The sequence below is a fragment of the Chelonia mydas genome, chromosome 9, assembly GCF_015237465.2.
Source record: "Chelonia mydas isolate rCheMyd1 chromosome 9, rCheMyd1.pri.v2, whole genome shotgun sequence".
In the NCBI taxonomy this organism is placed as follows: Eukaryota; Metazoa; Chordata; order Testudines; family Cheloniidae; genus Chelonia; species Chelonia mydas.
In genome coordinates, this window is record NC_057855.1 from 20,610,460 (window position 1) to 20,634,050 (window position 23,591).

Below are 23,591 nucleotides of genomic sequence, written 5' to 3' on the forward strand. Positions count from 1 at the left end.
GTACTGAATCCAAAATAAATTGTAGGAGCCATATGAAAATCCAGATTTCATAGACTTCTATTCAATTTTAAATATCCTAAATTCCACACTAGGCCCTCAGACACATGTATTATCACTCCTAGTATCTAGATTTCTGGGAAAAGTTTCCACAGAAAAGGAGCAAACCTCACCAGGTTTCAGATTTCATTGCTAAGTTTATTTAGAGAGGAGGGAAATGCATTATGGGTCAAGTTTCCCAAAACGTTCAGGTTCTCGTGGACCCAAACAGAAGTATACCTGGACCCTGACAAATAAACTCCACTGGTTTTGGCTCAAGAAAGTCATGTGAACTGAAACCGAGTTGTATGAATATTTCAAACCACTTTGCACAAATATTTCAGTACTCAGTTTCATGTGTACTAATGTTTGCATAAAGCAGTCTTGGAATGTGGAAGCTCATAGCTAAGCTATTGTCACAAAAAGTGGAGTATTTTATATAGGATGCACTAGGTCACTTTAGCCACAAGGAGAGGTGCTTAAAATCCCTCTCTGGAATTCCTGGCACAGAAGCCATTGAATTACAGTTCATCTTCTGACCACATCCTTGGCAACTAGGACTAAATACACGGATTACTTTGTGTGACCGCAACAAGAAAAAAAATCAATTTAAATTCTAGACCTAGCCAATCAATCTTACAGTTTCCTGATACTTCTAAAAACAATGCCTCAGGCAACCTTTGTGTGGCTCAGAAGGGAAAAGGTTTCAAATATTTTAAAATTCCCTAATTCCATCTACTATCTCTACCTAAAAACTGGTTTCAGAGTAACAGCCGTGTTAGTCTGTATTCGCAAAAAGAAAAGGAGTACTTGTGGCACCTTAGAGACTAACCAATTTACTTGAGCATGAGCTTTCGTGAGCTACAGCTCATCGGATACATCCGATGAAGTGAGCTGTAGCTCACGAAAGCTCATGGTCAAATAAATTGGTTAGTCTCTAAGGTGCCACAAGTACTCCTTTTCTTTTTACCTAAAAACTGTTACTTGTCCCTGGAAAATTGAAAGCCTTTGTGACTTCAGCCTCTTACTCTCTTGATTATGGACCTGATCCAAAGTCCACTGAAGTCAAAGACTTCCATTGGCTGCAAAGGGCTTTAGATCAGGTCCTGTTAGAGTTATTGCTCATGCAATCAAAGAACAAATAAGACTACTGTGCCAATTGTGTGTAGCTATGCAACATAGCTCAAATATGAGCTATCATATATTAGGAAGTCAGAATTGTTCACCATCAATCCACAGAATAAAGACAAGGTGAAAAAAATTAAGTATATTTGAACAGTTAAATTCTGGTGAATCGTGGTCTAGCTCAATAAGCACTCAGTGGGAAAAAAAATTCCTTGAGTAAAATATTTGTAGCTTTCCTACAGCTCTAGTTCTACCCCTCTTTCAATATCTTAATAGATATTGACCACAACAAAACACACATGTGCCGATTAAAACCAATCTGCAATATCCTCTGGGTCCATTTCCAGAGCACTGCTACTCAGCAGCATTTTCTGAAAGTCTTCACTTTACTCCAAGAAAAAAACATGTCACACCGCCTTTGTAGTAACAATTCATAGGCAGCTGCCTATTGCAAGTTGGATATTTATATCTGCCACACACACGTCTACTGGTATGGAGAGATTTCTCAATGGACCTTCCATTGCAGTAAATTTCTATAAATTAATTAGTAATTTTAAAAGTGGAAATATTCCTGGGAAAAATTAAGAAAGAAAAATGCTCCTCCTAGCTAAAATGAATAGTTCAGGAAAAGATTTTAACCTATTATCATGTAAGTATTATTAAAAGATTTAACCCTTAGCCAAATTGAGTCTAAAACAGCCTTAATTTAATATGGCTACCATAGGTTTTCTTGCCTTTCTTTGGGCATACAAGGAAAGCCTTGGGGAAAAAAATGAAACAGGTTTTGTATTCTAATCTATTTTTGCTTCACACCCCAAGAAGAAAATCAAAGCCATGAAATTGCTGTCTTTACAATATTTCCCCGTTATTTTCAAAGGATCTAATTGATTATTGATCTTCATACAGTCGTAAACAAATTAATTTACGAATTTTCACTGTTTGTACAAAGTAACATTTCAACACATTAACAAGTTTTTAAAAGATTAATGTTATGTACATGTGTACATTATATGCTTGTAATTGCACATATACACTACCTATCTTGCACTGACAGTCACGTGATGAATACATTTAGCATGCAATTTTGACCACCTCACATGTATTCTGCCCACCAGTCTATTTCCATTTGGTCTGTTTTCAATATTCTAAATCTTTGACAGCTTCTAAAAGTGAAAAAAAAACCCTTCTGAAGAAATGCTTCCTTTCCCACTACCCTTATCTTATCCTGATTTGAAGTGCAGGATATGCAATATTAAAATCCTGCCCCAGTGACAGATTAATCATTTGGGAAAATTCCTGTAGAATTGAATAGGGATGACACCACTAAGGTCCTATAGAAACGTAATACATATTTTTGAAATTACTCTGAAGTCTTATGGGTTAAATAGAAAATAACTGCTCCATAGGATTGTGGAACTCTCTCATACAACATGAAGTACATACAAATTTTTATGACATTCCACTGGATGATGCAAAAAATGACAAACTTTATCATTTTCTACTGAAATCTGTAAGATTCTAATATATTGTCATCCTTCGGCAGGCAGCTGGGGACACCTGTAGGACAACAGATATTGGGGTCATGCAAGTTAGCACTTCCTTTGGGAGGAGAAATCAGCGGCACACAATCTGAGTATTTTATTATAGATTGTATCATTTACACACACGTCCGCCAGTGTAGAACAGAGGTGGCCACAAAGAGCACGCAGCTAGAGAACTTCTTTCAAGACCCTCAGCCCCAACACCAGTGCTCAGTTCCCGACTAACAACTCCAGCTCCAGAATTAGAAAGAGGCTAAAGAAGGAGAACAAAGTCTCTTGCTGTTTACAGCTCCTCCAATGAACCCATGTACTACAAACAAAACACAGCATTTCTTCAAAGACAGTACACTACTCACCCACTAGGGTTGTGTTTGCACTTCCAGGTAGGGGTGTGATTTCCAGGCTCATGTACACATGCTCATGCTAGCTCTCCTTGAGCTAGTGTCAGTAGAAATAGAAGTGTAGCTGTGGAAGCACTGATAGCAGAAACAGAGGCATGGCTGAGCCATGCCAAGTACAAACCTGCATGAAACTGATAGGTATGTACTTGGCACAGCTCAGTGTATCTCTGCTGTTGCTATCCATGGTACTGTGGCTACACTGCCATTTATACTTGTGCTAGCTTGATGAGAGGTAGCATGACTATGTGTATACAAGGAGGAAAATCACACCCCTCGCTTGTAATCTATACATGGCCTAAAAAAATAACTAACAAGACTGTGTAACAGTGCTACATGGGGACACCTACCATAACAATATATTAATCCACTAGGCTGGAAACCGGATCTTTTTTATGATCAGATAGGGAATATTTCTTATTTTTTACCAATGGGACACACAACACTCACTTCCAACCCTAGAAAGTCCTAGGATATCAGAACAAACTTGCAAAGTGTTATGTACAGAAAAGCTATCACAAGGTTTCATACTAGTATTAGTTTTCATTAGTATTTAGTTCTCTGAAAACATCCACACAATGTGCAGCGGCAGTCAAAAAAGCAAACAGTGTTGGGAATCATTAAGGGGTAGATAATAAGATATAAAATATCATATTGCCTGTATATGAATCCATGGCACACCCACATCTTGAATTCTGCATACAGATGTGGTCACCCCATCTCAAAAAAATATTTTGAAATTGGAAAAGGTTCAGAAAAGGGTGACAAATGATTAGGGGTATGGAACAGCTTCTGTATGAGGAGAGATTAATAAGACTAAGACTTTTCAGCTTGTAAAAGAGATGACTAAGGGGGGATATTATGGAGGTCAACAAAATCATGACTGGTGTTGAGAAAGTAAATAAGGAAGTGTTATTTACTCCTTCTCAGAACACACAAACTAGGGGTCACCAAATGAAATTAATAGACAGCAGGTTTAAAACAAACAAAAGGAAGTATTTCTTCACACAACGCACAGCCAACCTGTGGAACTCCTTGCCAGAGGATATTGTGAAGGCCAAGACCATAACAGGGTTCAAAAAAGAACTAGATAAATTCATGGAGGATAAGTCCATCAATGGCTATTAGCCAGGATGGGGAGGAATGGTATCCCTAGCCTCAGTTTGCCACAAGCTAGGAATGGGCGACAGGGAATGGATCACTTGATGATTACCTGTTCTGTACATTCCTTCTGGGGCACCTGGCATTGGCCCCTGTTGGAAGACAGGATACTGGGCCAGATGGACCTTTGGTCTGACCCCTTATGACCGTTCTTATGTTATGTTCTAATTTTTCCCCTGCTCTGAACCCTGAGCAGTTTGGATTAATGAAACTAAAAGACTTTGCTTTCACGGGTAGAAGAATATGAAAAACACACTCATCTTATTAAGAAATACATAGTTAAAATATTTCTATAACAGCTACTTTGCAAAATATGACACATGTAGCAACTGCAGTCTGGTATAATGGGAAATAAAGGGCTAACAAACTTATTTAGGGTGACCCTAATGAAGAAGGCATCCCAAGATAAATCCAACAGATCCTTTATTCCACACCACCATGTATTCTCTATATAATCCCTACATGTGATCCAAAGTGAGAATTGTGAACATGGTGGTTTCTGAGATTTTGCTGCCATCTTCTGATGAAAAGACAGTATATGGGGAGAAGTCATGCTGCTGGATTTAAAGCATCACCTTGTCCTTTACATTGTTCTCACTTTCAGAGGTATTACAAAAAGAGACAACTGTACTTTTCTCTTTTTGGATTCTTATATTTGGTTATTTGCTGTAATTTGGAGACCTGATACTTTGTTACATCCCTACATGCACCCATCTGTCCTGGGGTCTTTTAGATTGTAAACTTTTCTGGGTAGAGATTTTGCCTTTGTATGTGTGGTATAGGGCCAACCACAATGGAGTCCAAACCTCTACTGGGGCCTATAAGCACTAACAAAATATAAATAACAGTGTTAGTATTGTGTGAGAAGGAAAGAACCTAACTTGGTTGTCAGAGGCCAATGTGTGTTTGCGGGGCTGGCAGTTACAAAGTGAATTTGTATATTGAGTAAATTGGCTATAGAATCATGTCCATGGTAGTAATCTTAATTCTCAAACATTAAGATTTTCTACAAATAACTCATTTCAACTGTTTTTACCTTGTAACAGTCTCTCTTCTCCTTTGACAATGGGTAAATATTGATATAAAGGTCTAATTCAGTTGAATGAAATTTTAAATAGTATGTAGGAATGACAGCATAACAAAAAACAATTCATTTTCTGATAATATTGAACATCCATTCTGCATTACACAGATTTAAATCCTGAATAACACCACAGACTTCCATGGGTTACTACATATTTACACCAGTGTAACTAGAGCTGAATTGGAGCCAAGACTTCGTAATGGTTTTCCTTTAGTGTCTTTATCTGTAAAGCTTTTTCTCGATATCAGAAAGGATTTATGAATTTCCATGCCATGGTATAACCCATATCTTCCCATTTCTATTTTAGTTATATCCTTTTCAAGTCATTCCCTATTCTTCATTTCAGATGGAATCAAATGAAATAACTCTTTTAAAGCCACTTTCCTTTACTCAGAGAAATGTCACATTCATAGTATTTCAGCATATGAGTAGGAACACTGGGATTTTTTAATTCGCTGCACTTTGGACAAACGTTAAATTCCTCTATGGATGCTTACAAATTATTAATATCATTTCTGAATCAGCACAGCGTCATGTGCAGTAGCCAAATAACTGAGCATTTGTTATCAACATTAACGCTTCCTTCACCACTCTCCAACCTATTCATACATTTGATAACCACCTGCATATATCACCATAGTTGTCTCAGGGCGCAGCCCAGTGCAGGCCATCCCATAACCTGGCACTATAGTCACCCTAACCTTAGTTTCCCCTCTGTTTATCTAATCAACTCATATGCAACTAGGGGTTTTAATAACAGAACCTTCCCCACCCCATTCGGGTCTACTTTATTAAACCATTTTGATTCTAAAACATCAGGTTGGCACTCTCCAGTCTCTGCTGTTTCTTTCTGGTCAACAGAGTTCCCCTACCACGCTCCATTAAGGCACTGTGCCCAGTTGTCTATTAACCCTTGGCCCTCTCTAGCCTTCTTTCTAGGGACTGCAGTCATTCTGTTCTGGGAGCAAGGCTCTCAGCATCACTCCTTCTAAGGAATCTTAGGTCTTCCCCTGTGCCTTGGATGCAGGGTTTTCTGCAGTTCTTCCAGAGGATCCTAAATTCTGGCACGTTTTTCCAGCTCGCTACCATCCTGGCTCTACCACAGAACCACTTTTCTGTTCCCTGCAGGTCCCACGCTCAGGAAGCAGGCAGCCCATCTTATAGGAAATGCGGCCTCCAGCCTGCCGGCACGTGGTTCTCTTGTTGACATGTTCAGCAAAGAAGCCTAGGTACAAGGGACAGAGTCCGAACCTCCTCTCACCCCAGCAGAGTTTCACTCTTTTACCTTTCTTCTTCCTGGCATCACTTTGAATCCTAGTCTTTTTACCACCCATCAAGGAAAGCTTCTCTCTTTTCTTGCTAACAGCTTCTCGTAGATTCATTATTTTGCTGATGCCTGTAGTTTGGTATCCAACTGACTATAGCAGTGCATTCCTTTTTTGTGAACTTTGCTTCCCCACTTTGCTCAGTCATCTGTTTACATGTGTATGCAACACTATACCAGAGCACATAGCTTTCTGCGGAATGATTAGTGTTTAATCCAAGCTCCTTTTGTGCAGCTCTATTATGACGACTACTATAAAAATATACAGTACCAAGTAGGAATTCTAAAACATTTTCAATGTATCTGTTATCAACAGCAAAGTTAATTTCATGGGAGCTCTTGGCCCTTTGTTCCAAATATTTTGTACTGCTCTCTGAAGTAGAGCACTACAAACCTCTGACATGTCATGCAGAGTCAATACAAAAATATATTCTAGAGCTTGCCATGGTTTCGGAGCATACTTGCATACTACATGAATAGGACTTTGCCTATGCTAATTAATACATTGGGCTTCTTGTAGGATTTTCTAACCAGCCACTTTCTACAAGGTTTGATCAGAGATATGTCCTAAATTAGGATAATCACCTGATAGAATAAATCACTCCCTCATCTACTTCGCCGTAATGAGCTCCACAAAATTCAGATGATGGGAAAGATAGGAGTTCCATAATATCCAGAGATTATAACTGCAGTTTGTTTGCTTGGGAGGATCTAATACTATCTGATTAGGTTTTGCAATATTTACATGTTGTACTCCCAGCTTGTTCAAACATCAGAAAATGAGATTGACTTCAACAGAAAGTGATAAACAAATTAATGCAAATCAGTCAACTTAAAATGTGACAGACGGCATTGTTTATTGCGGATGTGGATCTCAAATGTTATCAGGGTTCAATGAATCACATTGGCACGCAGCAGACATTCTGCAAATAGGCCTACATTTTATCTGAAGAGGTTTAATATACTTATTCTCATGCAGAATTTATTACTGTTTCTTGTATAATGGCTACATTTTTAAATAGAGTGTAATTGTTGAAGCTCATCTGTGCAGAATGTCTTTGGGAATCTTGGTGTAATGAACCATGGACACACAAAGTCACCACCAGCAACAAACCTGGGACATTCGCTACCAGAAGCACAAACTCCCACCTCTTAAGCTAAAGGCCACAGCTGACAGTAAATTACAGGGATCAACTACTAGTTGCATCATCACATGCACTATGGATTAAATTCAACTTTAGCAGAGGGTCAACTCAAAGCCCATGTTTTATTTAAGCCCCATTATGTCTTAGACCCTATTCCAGCCTTTTACCCCAGGGTTCATTTCACCCTACACCACCTGTGATGTTTTGAGGAGATTGTGTTCACAGTTTATGAATTCTGACTGATCCTATGAAGTTATTATAAACATTGTTATGTCATGGACTGACTCAGTGAATGTGGAATCCATTTGCTGGAAAGGGCTGTGCCATGTCCTCCCATAGCAGATACAATGGTGGATCATTAGAACCTGATGGAATCCTATTAAGGTGGAAACACCTTGGGACAATGGATTAGCTGAAGCATGCGAAATCTAGTTTTTTCCTACCTCTCTACAGGATGCTGTCCAAGTGGAAAATCCTCAAATGCACAATAAAGAACCCAAGGGGTTGATGCCAGCCTTTAAAAACCACAAAGGCTGAGCGGGTCAGGGAAAGATTCAGAGCCACACAGGATGCTTCAGGTAGGAGAGGGGAAGAAATGGCCAGGTTTTGATAGCAGGGGTGGGCGGGAAAGGATATCTTGCAGACCAGCCAAGAACAAGAAAAGCCAGTTGACCTACAGAGAGATTAAATGCTTCTGGAGGGATATCATGAGCTGCAGAGGAAGGATTCTGTGCAGCTCAAGGGGCTTTGGACAAAGAACTGTCCAGAGTGGTGAGAAACCTGAAGCAAGAAAATGCAGATAGGTATGTTTATTATTTTGTCTAGATCTATGTATATCTTGTATTTCAGGCCTAGACAATTGGACTGCAGGGTCCCCACTACCAAGAGGGTTGTCAGACACGAGGTCTGTACCTGGAGTGCACACCTAGAAACCCAAAGCCAAGAACAGTGCCTAAACTTTGCCCAGTCTCAGCAAGCTGAGGGTATGTAGGATTCAGTGGTTGGACCCCTCATAGCAGTCTTATGGGTGTCCAACAAGGGGAACTGACACACCATATTACGTCCCTGCACACACAAACTAATCCCAAACATACAAGATCACAGGAGTTCAAGGCCTATCCGTTATGTCATTTAGTAATGGATTCACATCCAAATACATACAACCACTGTGATTATCACTGGCAATTGACTCTGGAAACTTAGAGCACCAAAAGTGTGCTCCTCTACATCATGGGCCTCAAACTCAATTTACCTTAGGACCAGTGCCAGTCCTCAAATCCTCCCAGCGGGCCAATAATGTCACTGAAGATAGTGTTCAGAAAAAAAAAGTGTTTATATTGTATTTATTTCAAATTTCTTAGAAATAATAAAACTGTCATACAACTTTATAAAATTCTTCACCTACCAGACACCTGGCAATGCTTCAGTTCTGTCAGTTTGTTGATGTTTGGCCTCAGTGACTGAGCAGTTGAAACCTTCAGGATTGCAGCAAGGTGGGCATCAGATAGTTGTGTTCGGTGTTTTGACTTGTTTATATTCATTGTGGAAAAAAGTGACGCTGCCTCCATGGTTGACTCTGCCTAGCAACTGATGATGCTGCCACCATGGCAGATTCTGCCCAGCAACTAATGATGCTGACTCTGCCTGGCAACTAATGATGGTAACTCCGTCCCTCTCCTGCAGCCAATGGGAGCCGTGGGGGGCGGCGCCTGCAGCTGACATTGCAGCTGCATGCGTCTCTCCTCCGTGAGCCACAGTGGGGAGGTTCTCGGACTGCAGATGGCCCATTGGCTGGGACTTTGATACCCCCTGCTCTACATGCAGAATTTGTACTATGCACTTACTATACTTGGTACGCAATATGGGAAATACTATCTACATAAGAATGGCCCTACTTGGTCAGACTAAAGGTCCATCTAGCCCAGTATCCTGTCTTCTGACAGTGGCCAATGCCAGGTGCCCCAGAGGGAATGAACAGAACAGGTAATCATCAAGTGATCCATCCCCTGTCGCCCATTCCCAGCTTCTGGAAAACAGAGGCTAAGGACACCATTCCTACCCACCCTGGTTAATTGCCATTGATGGATCTCTCCTCCATGAATTTATCTAGTTCTTTTTTGAACCCTGTTATGGTCTTGGCCTTCACAACATCCTCTGGCAAGGAGTTCCACAGGTTGACTGTGCATTGTGTGAAGAAATAGGTATTATTCGACTTCTGCTAATATTCCCTTTCCAAATGTTGTACTTCACTGCACTCATTCTCCACAGAACCTGAACCAGTGCAGAAGAGTTACTTTTCTGAAAATATTACCTTTATTAAAATAAATCTATTTTTAAAAACATTATCTTTTTACAAACATCATTAATTCTTACTCCAGCTGGTGAGAAAGACTGGCACATCCTGAGAGGGGATGAATATTCACAAATTTTTATAAGCTCTGTTTTCAAGAAACACCCCCTCCCCCCTTTTCACCTTTTCTTTCAATCGTGTCAATTTAGTTAATTCAGGTGTTCTTCTCAAGGAAGATCTTTCTTGTTCTTGAGCAAATGACAGTTACAGATCTGCCTGCCTTTCTTCCATCACAAGATATTTAAATCTCTGCCAGGGCTGTTTCAAAGTGAGGAGAAACTATCTCCATGCCTGCAAGGTCTCAAGAAACTTAAAAGCCAAATGAAAACTTCATTCAAATTTGCTGAAGAAAAATTGCATAGAGAACCACAACATACTGCACCTCATATAATACATACTGAACTGTTCAGTGGAAATAGAAAGCAGGTTTATATTTTTAAAAATTAGATCAGGGTTCAGCCAAAAAAGAGGGAAGGACTGATTACATCTTTTTGTAATAAAGGCTATTGAACAGATGATAAGCAGAACTGTTTGCTTCATTTTCTACAGTGACATCCATGAAGGAATCAATTGATTGTCAGGTCCCATGAAGATGGGCTAAGATCCAAGTTACCCGGGAAAGAATTTTCTGTAGTATCTGGCTGATGAATCTTGCCCATATGCTCAGGGTTTAGCTGATCGCCATATTTGGGGTCGGGAAGGAATTTTCCTCCAGGGCAGATTGGAAGAGGCCCTGGAGGTTTTTCGCCTTCCTCTGTAGCATGGGGCACGGGTCACTTGCTGGAGGATTCTCTGCTCCTTGAAGTCTTTAAACTACGATTTGAGGACTTCAATAGCACAGATATAGGTGTGAGGTTTTTTTGTAGGAGTGGTGGGTGAAATTCTGTGGCCTGCGTTGTGCAGGAGGTCAGACTAGATGATCATAATGGTCCCTTCTGACCTAAATATCTATGAATCTATGAAGAAACATATGTCTCCACCTTAATAATGTTAATATGCCCATATTTTGAAGTAATTAAAAGGCCACCATTATTAAATGGAATGTAATTGATATATAATGTGTCTTGTATTTCCACCTAGGGCTTTGCTTTTAAAATCTGTTCATGGCTATTTTCCATAATGCCTGTTAGTTTAACGGGCAGTTGCTCTGAAAATATGTCCATTTAACATTAGCAAAGCTCAGTGGAATTGCAAGACAAACCTTAGCCTTAAAACAGACTTTAAATGTACACTGTGCATTTCTAACTGTCACTTACTTTCTGGCTGCAGGTGTACATAAGCCAGCCATGAAATCTGCAGCATCATTAGCACTGAATGCACCTGCTGCTGTCGTCCTTGAATCAAAGTTTATTTGGATCTATCCCTGGCCTCTGCCATCTTGGTCCTCCTCTGATATGCTTTATTAGATCTTCTATGATTTGGGTTAAACCTTCTTATGAGTTGGGTTAAAGATCATGGGTGCGAACGTGCCCTTCATTTAAACTAGCTGTAAGAGACAGTTAAAGAACCCCTCCTAAAACAAGGTGTAATGAAGGCTGCCCAGAAACTAGCACCATGTGGGCAGAGGGTTTGACTGGGTATTTTTTGTGTGAGAGAGGCTGGATAAAGCTGAAGTGCAGAGAAATATTGAGAAAGACAGCCTGAACAAGTATAGTGTGTGATCCTGGAAGAAGAGAGGGCATGATGCTGGCCAAAGAGGTTTGGGGCTATAAGCAAAGAAGCTCTCCCCTCCTTTTGTTTTTGGGGATTCCTCCAGCATTCAGAGAATCAGGACTTTGATGCAATCTCATTTATTTACGTGCAATATACAAAGAAAATACCAGACTCCATATCAGTTTCTGCTTCCAACTGGAACACCCTCATTGCCCTGAACTTTTACTAGCCACTCAGGTCAAAAAGGTTTAACAGATCTATGACCTGATCTGTGATCTCTTTCCTCAGAGTCTGATGACCATGCGGCCTCCTGCTGCCACAAACCTGCTATACAAGTAAGTTCATATAGATCCAGATGTATCACAGTCTATAGTTCATAGCAGCCTGAAATAACCTGCACATACATATACCAGTCAGAAAAGATCACTGTTCTCATAGGTTACTGAAAAGCACAGAGTCTCCAGAACATACAAATGATGACCAGGACTCCATGGTGGCATAATATGCCTTAGCCTTCTTATTCCCTTGACATGCATTCAAGGCGCTGGTCAACGTAAGCCCTTCCTCCATTGTACAGACATCATTGTAACATCTGGACATATGGAATATGAAACGAACAGCAACCAGGGAACAACAGAGAACCAGCCAATGTTGCCGGCCCTGCAAAATCACCTTTAAAGGTTGCATAGTTTCTAATCCCATTATCTCTAGGACAGTGTAATTAGGAGGCCGAGGCTATGAGCCCATTTAATCAACCCAGGAACAGAAGAAGAGTGGTCATCCTTAGAAGAATCGTGAAGAGGGAAGGGGAAATAGGAGTCTGAAATCTGGATAGTTTATTTAAGCATTTGATGTTTTAAATGCACATCCAAGACCTCTCTCTTTTTGTTGTTTGCCCCTCACTACTAGTTCACCTATAACCCAGCTACCAGTGTAACTGATAGAACTCACACTGATTTTAGTAGAAACAGAGGTCAAATGGTTTAACTTCCTTATCTGCAAATCTAATATAGATTCTTTAATCATTCTTTTCTACAACTACCTTTTAATACCAAAAAAAGTTAGTAAGACTTTACCACCTCAGTGTACTGCAGACTAATACATTATTCTTCAAGTTCATTAGCAGCAGTCTTATAGCTACTTGAAATTTTTCAGGCAAAAAATTTTCCTGCCAAAAACTGGGGTTTTCAAAAAAAAATTTAAAAAAAACCAGGAAAATATCACTATTAATTATTTTACAGCAAGTTACAAAACAAAATAAATTTTTATTTTTGACTTCATATTAAAGTCTTCCTTTGCATTTCTCCTTTCAAAAAAATGCAAAAGTTTTAATTTTCGCTTTTCCACCCTCTGCCAACACTGAATGCAATAGAATTCTATGATACCTTTTCCCCCTACTTTTTCTTTTTCCACTCCGCTTTTCAAAACTTCCTTAAATTTGCAAAACTTATAGACCAGATAAATAAAAAACCAGAAAGAAGAAAACATGAGCATTGTTCATTTTATTGAACTCAGTGGTAAAAAGGGGGAAATGTAGGAAACGGGAGATGATAAAGGTGGGAAAACAACAATTTAAAATATTTTGAAAAAATCATAAAATTATGTAAAATGAAAATTGTTCCATTTCAAGCCCTGCAAAGAAATTTTGAAACTTCATTTTTTCCAGAAATAGTTTTTCCATATTTTGATAATTTCTAACAAGTAATATACTGTATAACAAATTAAAGAGTCAATGGCAATGTTCTTCCAATCTTGCATATTGTAATTAATGAGCCAAATTTGATGTTTAATTATGTTTGTGTACATTCAGGTTAACATTTTGACATAATTGGAGTTACTCTGGATTTACACCAGAGGAGTGGAAAGCAGAACTTGGCCCACTGGTTTAAATGTTGTTTTCATGGGTGCATTTGCAGTACATCTTTATTTTAGAAGACTATTCCTTAAATTACAATAGGCTCCCATTATATACTCTGTACCATTCACCTGGAGTAAACCACAAGATGTGAAAGGATAAAGGTTATAAGTAAATTATTATTAAACTGCTGATCCAGAATGTTTCTGAATAACATCAGGGACAGATTTCAGAGTAACAGCCGTGTTAGTCTGTATTCGTAAAAAGAAAAGGAGTACTTGTGGCACCTTAGAGACTAACCAGTTTATTTGAGCATGAGCTTTCGTGAGCTGTAGCTCACGAAAGCTCATGCTCAAATAAACTGGTTAGTCTCTAAGGTGCCACAAGTACTCCTTTTCTTTTTATCTCACGAAAGCTCATGCTCAAATAAACTGGTTAGTCTCTAAGGTGCCACAAGTACTCCTTTTCTTTTTATCAGGGACAGATGTTCCCAAGTGTGTATGGCAAAGATTTTAGAAAGTAAATTAGTCCTTAGTGGTGTTTGATGTTAAGGGCATATAAACTTTTTATGGATTTTCACAGATAATGAGGTGACAGGCACCAAGAAAAATTTGCATTTTTAGTTTGTGTTTGATGTATCACTTTTCAGGATGTAGCATTACAATGTAATTTTAATGTTCAAGTTTGTTTTCAAGATAAATCACCTTGTCTTGACATTTAAATGAAGATAAAATGAAGAGCTTTAGAGTTAGAGGGACCTTATGAATATTTTTGTATTAGTAGATTAATGGGCATATTTCAAAACAATGAAATTCATTAATAATTCAATTAAGATGCAAAATCAGAATATATGCTTCCTGAAGTAATGCTTTAAAATATTTAATATCCTATATATTACTACCTAAAATATAGAACAAGTTGAAGAGACATCAGAAATAAAGATACTAAAGTACCAAAACTGTAAACACATGCATACTCATTTCTTCAGTCTTGTTTGAAGTTATGCTTTGATTAGCACTCCCCTTTATATTTTGTGTTCTCCCCTTTCAAAACACAAAATGCTGAGTACTGAAAAAGTATTTAACAATTTATGATTATCATTCTACAAGCAGGTGAGTAATCAGTTGAATTAAAGAATCAGAGGTACTCTGGGTAGCAAATCATATTATTTTAATGACAAATTATCATTGTCATCGCGAAACACCAAAAGTGTGATCGATGCTTGTAACTAAATATTCTATTAGATTCCTCTTGAGTTATTAGAATAAAAGCAATAACACTGATGAAATTTTGGCTTGACAACAAAGAAAATGGAGAAGGAGGAAAATTATTAAGATTAAAACCAGTTCTGGATCCCTAACAAAGCCCAATAGGATAGAAGACAAATTCCTTCACTTTTCTAACCAGTTATATGCAATAAAATAAGACAGAGTTGATTTGAAATCTTAGAAAACAAAGGTTTCCCTACACTTCCTAAAGAAGGAGAATCATCTGAACTTTCCACTGAAATAACCAGAAAAGGGATCTGTTGGGTATTAAGATTCTAGCCAACAGGATCCTAATGGTTTAGCCATGGAAATGAAAAAAAAAAAAAAAACTAGCAACAAACTAATTTTAAGAAAGTTTGCAATTAGGCATTAATATTTGGGAAATCTCGCAAAATACTATATATGAGACTATTATCAGTGTATCCCCTAAAAATATAACCTACTTAAGGAATGTTGGCAACCTTCATCTCATCACTGTTCATATGACCTGATCCTGCTCACTAAATCAGTCTTTACAGAGCGAAAGGGATTACTCACATGAATAGGAATTGAAGCAATGGGCCACTTCAGGTCCAGTTGCATTCTCCCTAAAGCCTGCAGAAAGACTCCCTTTGATTGCAATGAGTGTAAGATTAGGTTTTTAGTCATTATTGTAAATCTTGCCAAACCACTATCCAATAGAACACAGGTTTCAGAGTAGCAGCCGTGTTAGTCTGTATTCACAAAAAGAAAAGGAGTACTTGTGACACCTTAGAGACTAACAAATTTATTTGAGCATAAGCTTTTGTGAGCTACAGCTCATTTCATCGGATGCAACAGAACACAGACCATTATGAAGATTACTAATGGTGAGGTTGATTTTATATTGGGAGAATATGGTAGGATAAACTAGACACGTCCTTTCAAGTTCTCCTATCGATCCACTAGGGGACAATCCTAATGTTTAGAAGCCTCCATTGATTTTTAAGTCATCCTTAAGCCAGGTTTAAATGATTATATTTATTTCAGATCCCTTCATTCTGTTCCCTTGGTCTCTCATTGTTAAGGTGACCAGATGTCCTGTTTTTATAGGGACAGTTCTGTTTTTGGGGACTTTTTTCTTATATACTCACCTATTACCCCCCACCCCGTCCTGTTTTTTCACAGCTGCTATCTGGTCACCCTACTCATTGTGAACCTTCAATGCATCAACAGAGTCAATAAAGAAACATCTGATGATTCAAGACTGAGATTAAATGCCAGATTTGTGGCTTGTAAAACTACTAAATTCTATGATGTTGTGTGGAATCACCTCCTTGACAGATCTGTGTCATGGATATGGCTGGGGAATGTAGCTGGCACTCCCCAGGCCAAGCTGAACACTGAGGGCTCAAACTAGGTTCAATCAGCCCAAATCAGAGGAAAATACTGCTCTGTAAGATGCAGCTGATTTTAAAAGTCCCAGCTGTCCAAACAATGATTAAAGATCATTTTAATGTTTGACCTAACCTATTACACTCAAGGAGTACCAAGTTTAACATTTCTCTGGGTAGACAGTCTGAATTGTTATAACAAAGAATGTGTCTCCAAGCTAAGCCAGCTCCTCATTCTACCTACCTAATTTCCTCAGGTTCTTTAGTTGAATAAGCTTTCTTCTGTATTCCTTGAGCCTTACATTGTTGTGTGAGGTAGCTGGCAGCAGTACAGGATTACTGCCTTCCAGCCCAGCTGTCACTCCATTTTTGTGGTTGGTAAAGTGATCTCTCGTAATCTGCAAAGCATATTAATGCAAGTGAACAGTACCCTATAAAATCAGAAAATAACAATTTGGTGATCCTAGCAAAATTATGCTGTTGCTATAATAGTAAGTATAAAGACAACCAGTGCTGATTTATCAGTGAAAGGGGAAGACACAAACAACTAGATCAGGGAGAATTGATTTTGCCAAATTTTTAATCTCCTCACAAATCAGGAATTCTAGACTTAAATGGAATTCACACTTCAGGAAATTTTAGTTCCATTTAGCTCTGCTGTGTCTTTTTATTTGATTCCCTTAGTAGTCCTACAGGACCCAATACTGAAAAACATTTGGGATCAGTGTTAGAAGTCAAATGGAGTGAAGGTGATGAGAAATCCCTCAGGAAGTGCTCAGTACCTTGCAGAAGTATTCTCATATGAGGCCAGGAATTACTTTCAGAACAGTATCTATTTTATTATCGAAACAGATTTTGCAACAGGTGGCTTCTGCTTTGCCCCCCTTATTCTATGTGGAAGTGGCATATCACGAAGAGAAGGCTCATATAATAAATATGCATTGCATATGAATATTCATGAAAATAATATTTGCTTGAATAGTTAATTAACCCATGACACTGCAAACTTGATCAGCAATCAAATAATTGATAAAGTTCATCCATTGGTTGCAAGGTGATACCTAAACAGATCTGTAAAGGTGGCTTGAGGGATTTTTTTGTACTGGAGAAAATGTTACAGTAGATCTGGTTTTCTGTCAATTGTTCATACGAATAGTACAGATTTTAGTGAAATACATTTGAAAACATCAAACCATTTATGTGTATGCAAATGGTAAGACATATTTTAAGCTGTTGCTCATCATTGAGACCCTTCTCCAGCTCTGGGATGGGGTCATTTCTAAACTGAAATCCCACACAGATGTTTCTGAATCTACAGGAAATTGGTTGAATCAGTACTGTGTTATTTCTGGCAGCTTCCATAGAATAGGGATTTCACAGAACTCACAGAAACTAAAAAAATCCTTATCCTTTTCCAGGTGCCACTACTATTTCTTACTATGCTGTATAAATTATATTCAAAGTGCTACATTATAGCTATGAAAACAACCGTTTTATAAGAGGTAGGCCCTAGATAAAGGCTTAGAGTTTCTGTATGTGTTACTTTTTTAAAGCTGTGATCCGATACCACTATTCTCCCTCACTCATACCAGGCATTAATCCCCTACCTTGTTCCCTATATGTGTGGTTTGACCTGCTTCCCTGCCTGCCATTTCCTGTGCAGAATTGAGCTGAAGAGGCAGCCTCTCATTCTGAAATAACCTCCCACCACAAAGGTATCAATTCAGCCATCACCTTTGCTGGAAGCGAGGAGTGCTTTGCAGTGACACTGAAACTAGCAATGGCAATGAAGAGCACTTTTTGTTGTCCCGGTTTTGCACGCGTTTGTCACAGGAAAGGTTTCTCTTTCAAAGGCAAGAACTTTTTGCGTAATTTCAATGGAGTGGCTGATAAATTCACAGGATGACAACAAATATGCTGGAGCCTAGGACTGTTTACATGGCAAATGGTGTAAAGAATCAATATTTTTTTATATCCGTCATTTTTCAGCTCTGCCTTAAAAGGCAAAATCAAGAGGGCACACACAACTCTACTTATTCTACAACTGCTAAAAATAGCCTGCATGCCATTTGTCTGTTAAGCTTTACTTTTCTTTCCCGTTCTCTTGGGCTGCATTTCCACGGCCAAAATTGGACCTCACAATTAGTAATGTTTCCATTAGTGCAGTTTCACTGGTGCTAGGAACGGTGGAGCTATAATATGGATAGGGCTCAGGTTTGGCTTTGTCAGCTTTTATCATTGTGTGGCAGGGAATTAGAGGACACAGAGCCAAGTCTACACTACAGCTTCTGCTGTTGCGAGTACCCTGTCTGCCTCGTCTTTACAGGCCTTGTTGTAGCAAAATGCATAAACATGATTAACGTTAAGCACATCAGCAGTCCAGTTGACCTCACTGAAACCATGAACGTACTTAAATTTATCATATGCTTAAGTGCTTTTCCTGGACCAAGGCCTTAGATTGTAATCTTGTCTGGGCAGGAATTATCTGTCAGTGTGAGTATGTACAATGCATAACGCTAATAGGGCATCAGGCTCAGTTGCGACTATCAGATACTGTTGTAATATAATTGATTAATAACAGATGGGTGCAGCTACATCAGTGTTGAATTACCGGTGCCATTTTTGCCAGCATAAACCAGACTTTGACGCTGCTAAATGATACTGTTAACTACCTTGCTGCAACTTTGTGCAATGACTTGTCACTCTATTTCCTTGGAAAGCCAACACGTTGGCTTTCTCCCCATTTTTGTTTTTGGCACAGGTTACCCATTTATGCAGAAACTATTCTCACAACACATGCATTTACGACAGGTATCTGGTGGGCTTTGTATATCAAGTACCTAACCATCTCTAGTTGTGCTTTCAGCGAAAAGATGAAAGCAAAAGTTCAGCTCCTGATACAATTAAAATTGTTTCCTATGTTTGAAAGGTTGTGGAATGTTACACTCCATTGAGTTTGACACCACATCACTAAAGTGAATATAATTCACTGTGATCTTCTGCCATTTAGAACCAATGGCCCATTCATGTGTAAATGCACAAAGTTTAAAAAAAACCATTCAGCACAACAAAGTAAGGTTTGACTGTATCACCCTTGGTCTTTAAGCAATCAGCTTCATTGTGTCTCTATGATAAAAGTGGATGTAAATATTAAACAAAGGGATTAAACAGTTTTTATAGTTAATGGTGTGTGTAAACCCTATCCCAAACTAGAGTTATAAAATGCAATTACTGGTTGTAACTTAAGTGTGTGCCTATATTTATATCCACACTATGTATATGTTATAAATAAGTAATATGGAAGATTATATGGGCCCCAATTCACCATTCTCTACTGAATTGGTCAATATAATTACGTATGTAGTGGCAGAAAGTGAGTATGCATATAAGAAATACATACATAAATATAGATGACTCCCTATATTACTCACTTCAAACAGGTCTACTGGCTAGTTCCTTTTAAAAGGAAATAGAATATACATCAGCAGAATCTGAGCACCCCACGCTCATTCTTACATCTAAGACATCTTGGGTACACTGGGAGATGATACACTTGAGGTCCAGGAAGGGGAAGGAGCAGCTGTGTATTCTACAGTTGCATCCTCAACACACTGGCACCAGTATAAATTTGCGTACACATCCTGCAAGACAGAAAGTGAGTTCCATGATAACACTTTCCAGGAGAAATAGAAGGTTCAGAACATAGCAACCTGGTAGTCCCAGAATAAGGTTTGGATTACTGGAGGACAGTGATCAGAACAAAACAAACAGAACGTGGGCAAACACTTCACTGGCTGCCTGGGAGAAGGTCCCAATCCAAAAATAAGAACAAACATAGCTACAGAATTTTTTAAACCCATCATAGCTCTTGATTTCTTTACACACATTGGGCATCACATTTTTAGTTACTGGATTCCCACAGTATGCATCCGATGAAGTGAGCTGTAGCTCACGAAAGCTTATGCTCAAATAAATTGGTTAGTCTCTAAGGTGCCATAAGTACTCCTTTTCTTTTTGCGAATACAGACTATCACGGCTGCTACTCTGAAACAAGTCTACCACAGCAGTTCTCAACCTGTGATACTGGGCTGCAGTGAGGTAGTCTTTCTAGTCACTTCAGTGGGCATTGGATCATGTCCTGACGACTTTATAGTACAAACCCTTACTTATGAGCAGTCCCATTAAAGCCCTTGGCAGGGACTATTGTTTCTTCCCTTTAAACTAGAATGCACTTTCCAGTGGGGGGTGGGGGGTGGGGGGGAGGGAAATCAGGCTGGATATATATGGGCCTATTTTCTTCCACTTCTCCATCTTCTATTTCTCTCTGTCACCCTTCATATTCTAGAATTGACTTCTAGGAACCTAATTCTTCTTTGCCTTTCACTTTGTGCAGTCTTTTATACCTTTGTAAACGGGATGTAAATTACTGCCAGCGCTAAGAGTCCCTGGAGAATTCTGGTTTGATGTCATTTTGCGTTCACTTTGCAGAGTTGTAAATGACTACATGAAGCCACTAGGAAATATAAAATCAGGACCAATAACTCTCTTTGGAGAAAATAGATCTGATTCCCCTTTTACTTGTGTGGTTTTTATGTCTATTGAACTCTACTGAAATCAAATATAATTGCACTGATTTAAAACTGGCATAAGTGGAGGCCAATCAGGCTTAGTAGTTCCAATAAGTAACATCACTTCCTTATTGGAAGAAAAAAACGTACATTAACCCTCCAATTAAATTCAGATTTTAAGACCACTAGAATGTTGATGCTACTTTCCTCAATTTTAGGATTTCAAGGAAAGCCTTGTAAATTCCCAAGGCTCAGTAGGAAAGTAGTAAAAATGAAAAACAAAACATACAATCCCAAAACAATATTTGCAGAGGCAGCTGAAACTTATGCCCCTGAGCTATACAAAGCAGCCTCCCAAAATTACATTCAGCCTTTTGTCAAGCATTACTATCTACATCTCTTTTCATCTTTTTACGCTCCTTTTTCCAGAAGATGCCTTCATTGTCTAAACAGACAATAGTGCTGTCCCTTAAGATTTAAAGTCTGGCTTTGGAAGATGCATCTTGCAGTGAAAAAGATAAAGGGTAGCTCATTAAAGCAGATGAAAACTAGCCAACCAAGCACCAGGTCACATTTGCTCAGTTCAATATGAGTTTAAATAAAGCGATCTGCCAGAATAATGAGCATTCACTATTAGTAACTCACTTATCCAAGAAACCAAAGGGTGCCAAAAGGTTGAAAAATACCTTAATGTGCAACTCTTTGTCCTTTAAACTTTAATGCTTCATTAAACCAAGCTTCTGAGGGGCAAAGTGGGGGCGAGGTTGGATATTTTGGTTTGTTTATTTTTGTATGTACTTGTGTTTTGCAAACTAAGTTTTCAGGAAAAAAAGTCTTTTTAGAAATCCCAAAATCATATTGCGCTCATGTGTCAAGTTGGGCTGACTGTCATGTCACATTATACGACGTAACATAAAGCAATTTGGTGGGCAAATGACACCACGACTACACTTCTATTTGTAGCATGCTAGCTTGATCTGAGCTGGAGCGGGTATGTCCGCTTGAGTTGGAAATTACTCCTTTCAGCTTCGGATTAGGTATACCCTCAGTGTACATGCCAAGCAGGAAGTCTTCTGATCCAACTAGAGCTGGTTAGGAATTTTCCAACTCAACTTTTTTCATCAGAAAATATCAGTTCATCAAAACCAAGAAGTTTTGTAGAAACCTACTGGCTTCAAGGGACTTCCCATTCACTGCTGCTGGGGAGCCTGGACATCCATGTTCTGTGGTTCCAGTGTAGACCTACCATCCTGGTTGCCTTGGATTCAAGGACCCCCAGGTTTCCAGACTGCTGTGGAATAGGGAACCTGACTTCTGGGAGCCCTGGCTGTAGCAGCAGCTCTAGAGGTCTGCAGAAGGGAGTCTGCAAACTCTTAGGGTATGTCTACACAGCAACTAGACACCTGCGGCTGGCCCGTGCTAGCAAGTGGTGCTGGAATGCTTTTTATACTGGGGGTGCTGAAAGCCAGCAAAACTATCCCCCAACTTTTTACCTCGTTCCATTCCTCCCCCATGTCCCCCCGCCCCCCAACCAGAGCTGAGGCCGGGAGCAGAGCCGTGTCTCCAGGAGGGGGGGGGATGAGGACAGTAATAATGGGGCCAAGGCTGGGTGCAGGTGCGGGGCCAGTAGTGGAGCCCCACATGAGGGACTGGCAGCTGGAACCCCATGGGTGGGGCCAGTAGCCAGGATGCAGGACCATGTGCAGCCGGGAGTGGGGCTGGCAGCCAGGACCCCCAGGCACAGGGCCAGCAGCCATGATGAGGGACCCTGCATACATGGCCGGAAGCGGGGCCAGCAGCTGGGACCCCATGCGGAGCAGGGCTGGCAGCTGGGATCCTGCATGCGAAGCCAGCAGCTGGGACTCCACATAAAACCTGGGGCTGCTGCAGCACCCCTCACACCCCTACTTCCCATGCCTATGGTGCTAGCTGACTCAGACTCAGGCTGAGGGGCTGTATCATTCTTATGTAGACTTCCAGACAGAGGCTGGAGCCCAGGCTCTAGGACACTTTGCAGTGGGAGTGTCCCAGAGCTGGGGCTCCAGCCTAAGCCCCAAAGTCTAGACAGCAATGAATCAGCTCCTTAGCCTGAGTTAGCTGGCAAAAGCCAGCCACAGGTTTTTCTTTGCTGTACAAACATACCCTTAGAGCCCCAGCTTGAGAAAGTGCTCCCAGGGCTTTTGTGCTCCATGCTCCATGGCAGGGAACTCCGGGAGAACTCCCTGGGCTGTCCCCAACTCCTCAAGAGCAGTCTAGGGAGGGCCCTACGAAAGTCCACTGGAGGCAAGGCAGTTCAGGGAGTCTCCCAGAGGTGAGACAGCCAGATGCTCGGTTTCATTTATGAAAATATCAAACTAAAACAATTCCATTTTTCCAAAATGAAAAGTGTTCAGAATTTCCTTCCAACAGGAAAATTTCTAAGTTTGATTCCAAATCAGAACAAAAACTTCTTCAAAGTGTCAGAACTTCCCAAGGAACAGAGATCACAGCTTTACATTCCATCCCTTACTCCTTTCCAACCCACCGCTTCCCAAAGTTGAATACTTAAATACAGCAGGCAGACTAACACTGCTGGAAAATTTTCTTACTTCCAATATGTTTTCAGCTCTGAAAAGCGATCCTCTCAAATTGACATCAAGGGATTCCTTATTTATTCTCTAACTTTACAAGTTTAAAAGGATTTATCTAACTGTAATCTCTGCAAATTACATTTGCGATTTTAAAAATCAAG

The 23,591-nt window shown here is 39.7% G+C and overlaps 1 long non-coding RNA gene across 1 annotated transcript in view; it reads right to left on the reverse strand.

The window, feature by feature from the left end:
• The window catches only part of LOC122461777, a 63,153-nt gene that overhangs the window by 15,689 nt on the left and 23,873 nt on the right, over positions 1–23,591 (reverse strand). The window contains exons 2-3 of the long non-coding RNA XR_006283947.1: positions 19,724–19,933; positions 16,537–16,690 (exon numbers count right to left, since the gene is read on the reverse strand). This is a non-coding gene — a long non-coding RNA (uncharacterized LOC122461777). The remainder of the gene's footprint in view (positions 1–16,536; positions 16,691–19,723; positions 19,934–23,591) is intronic.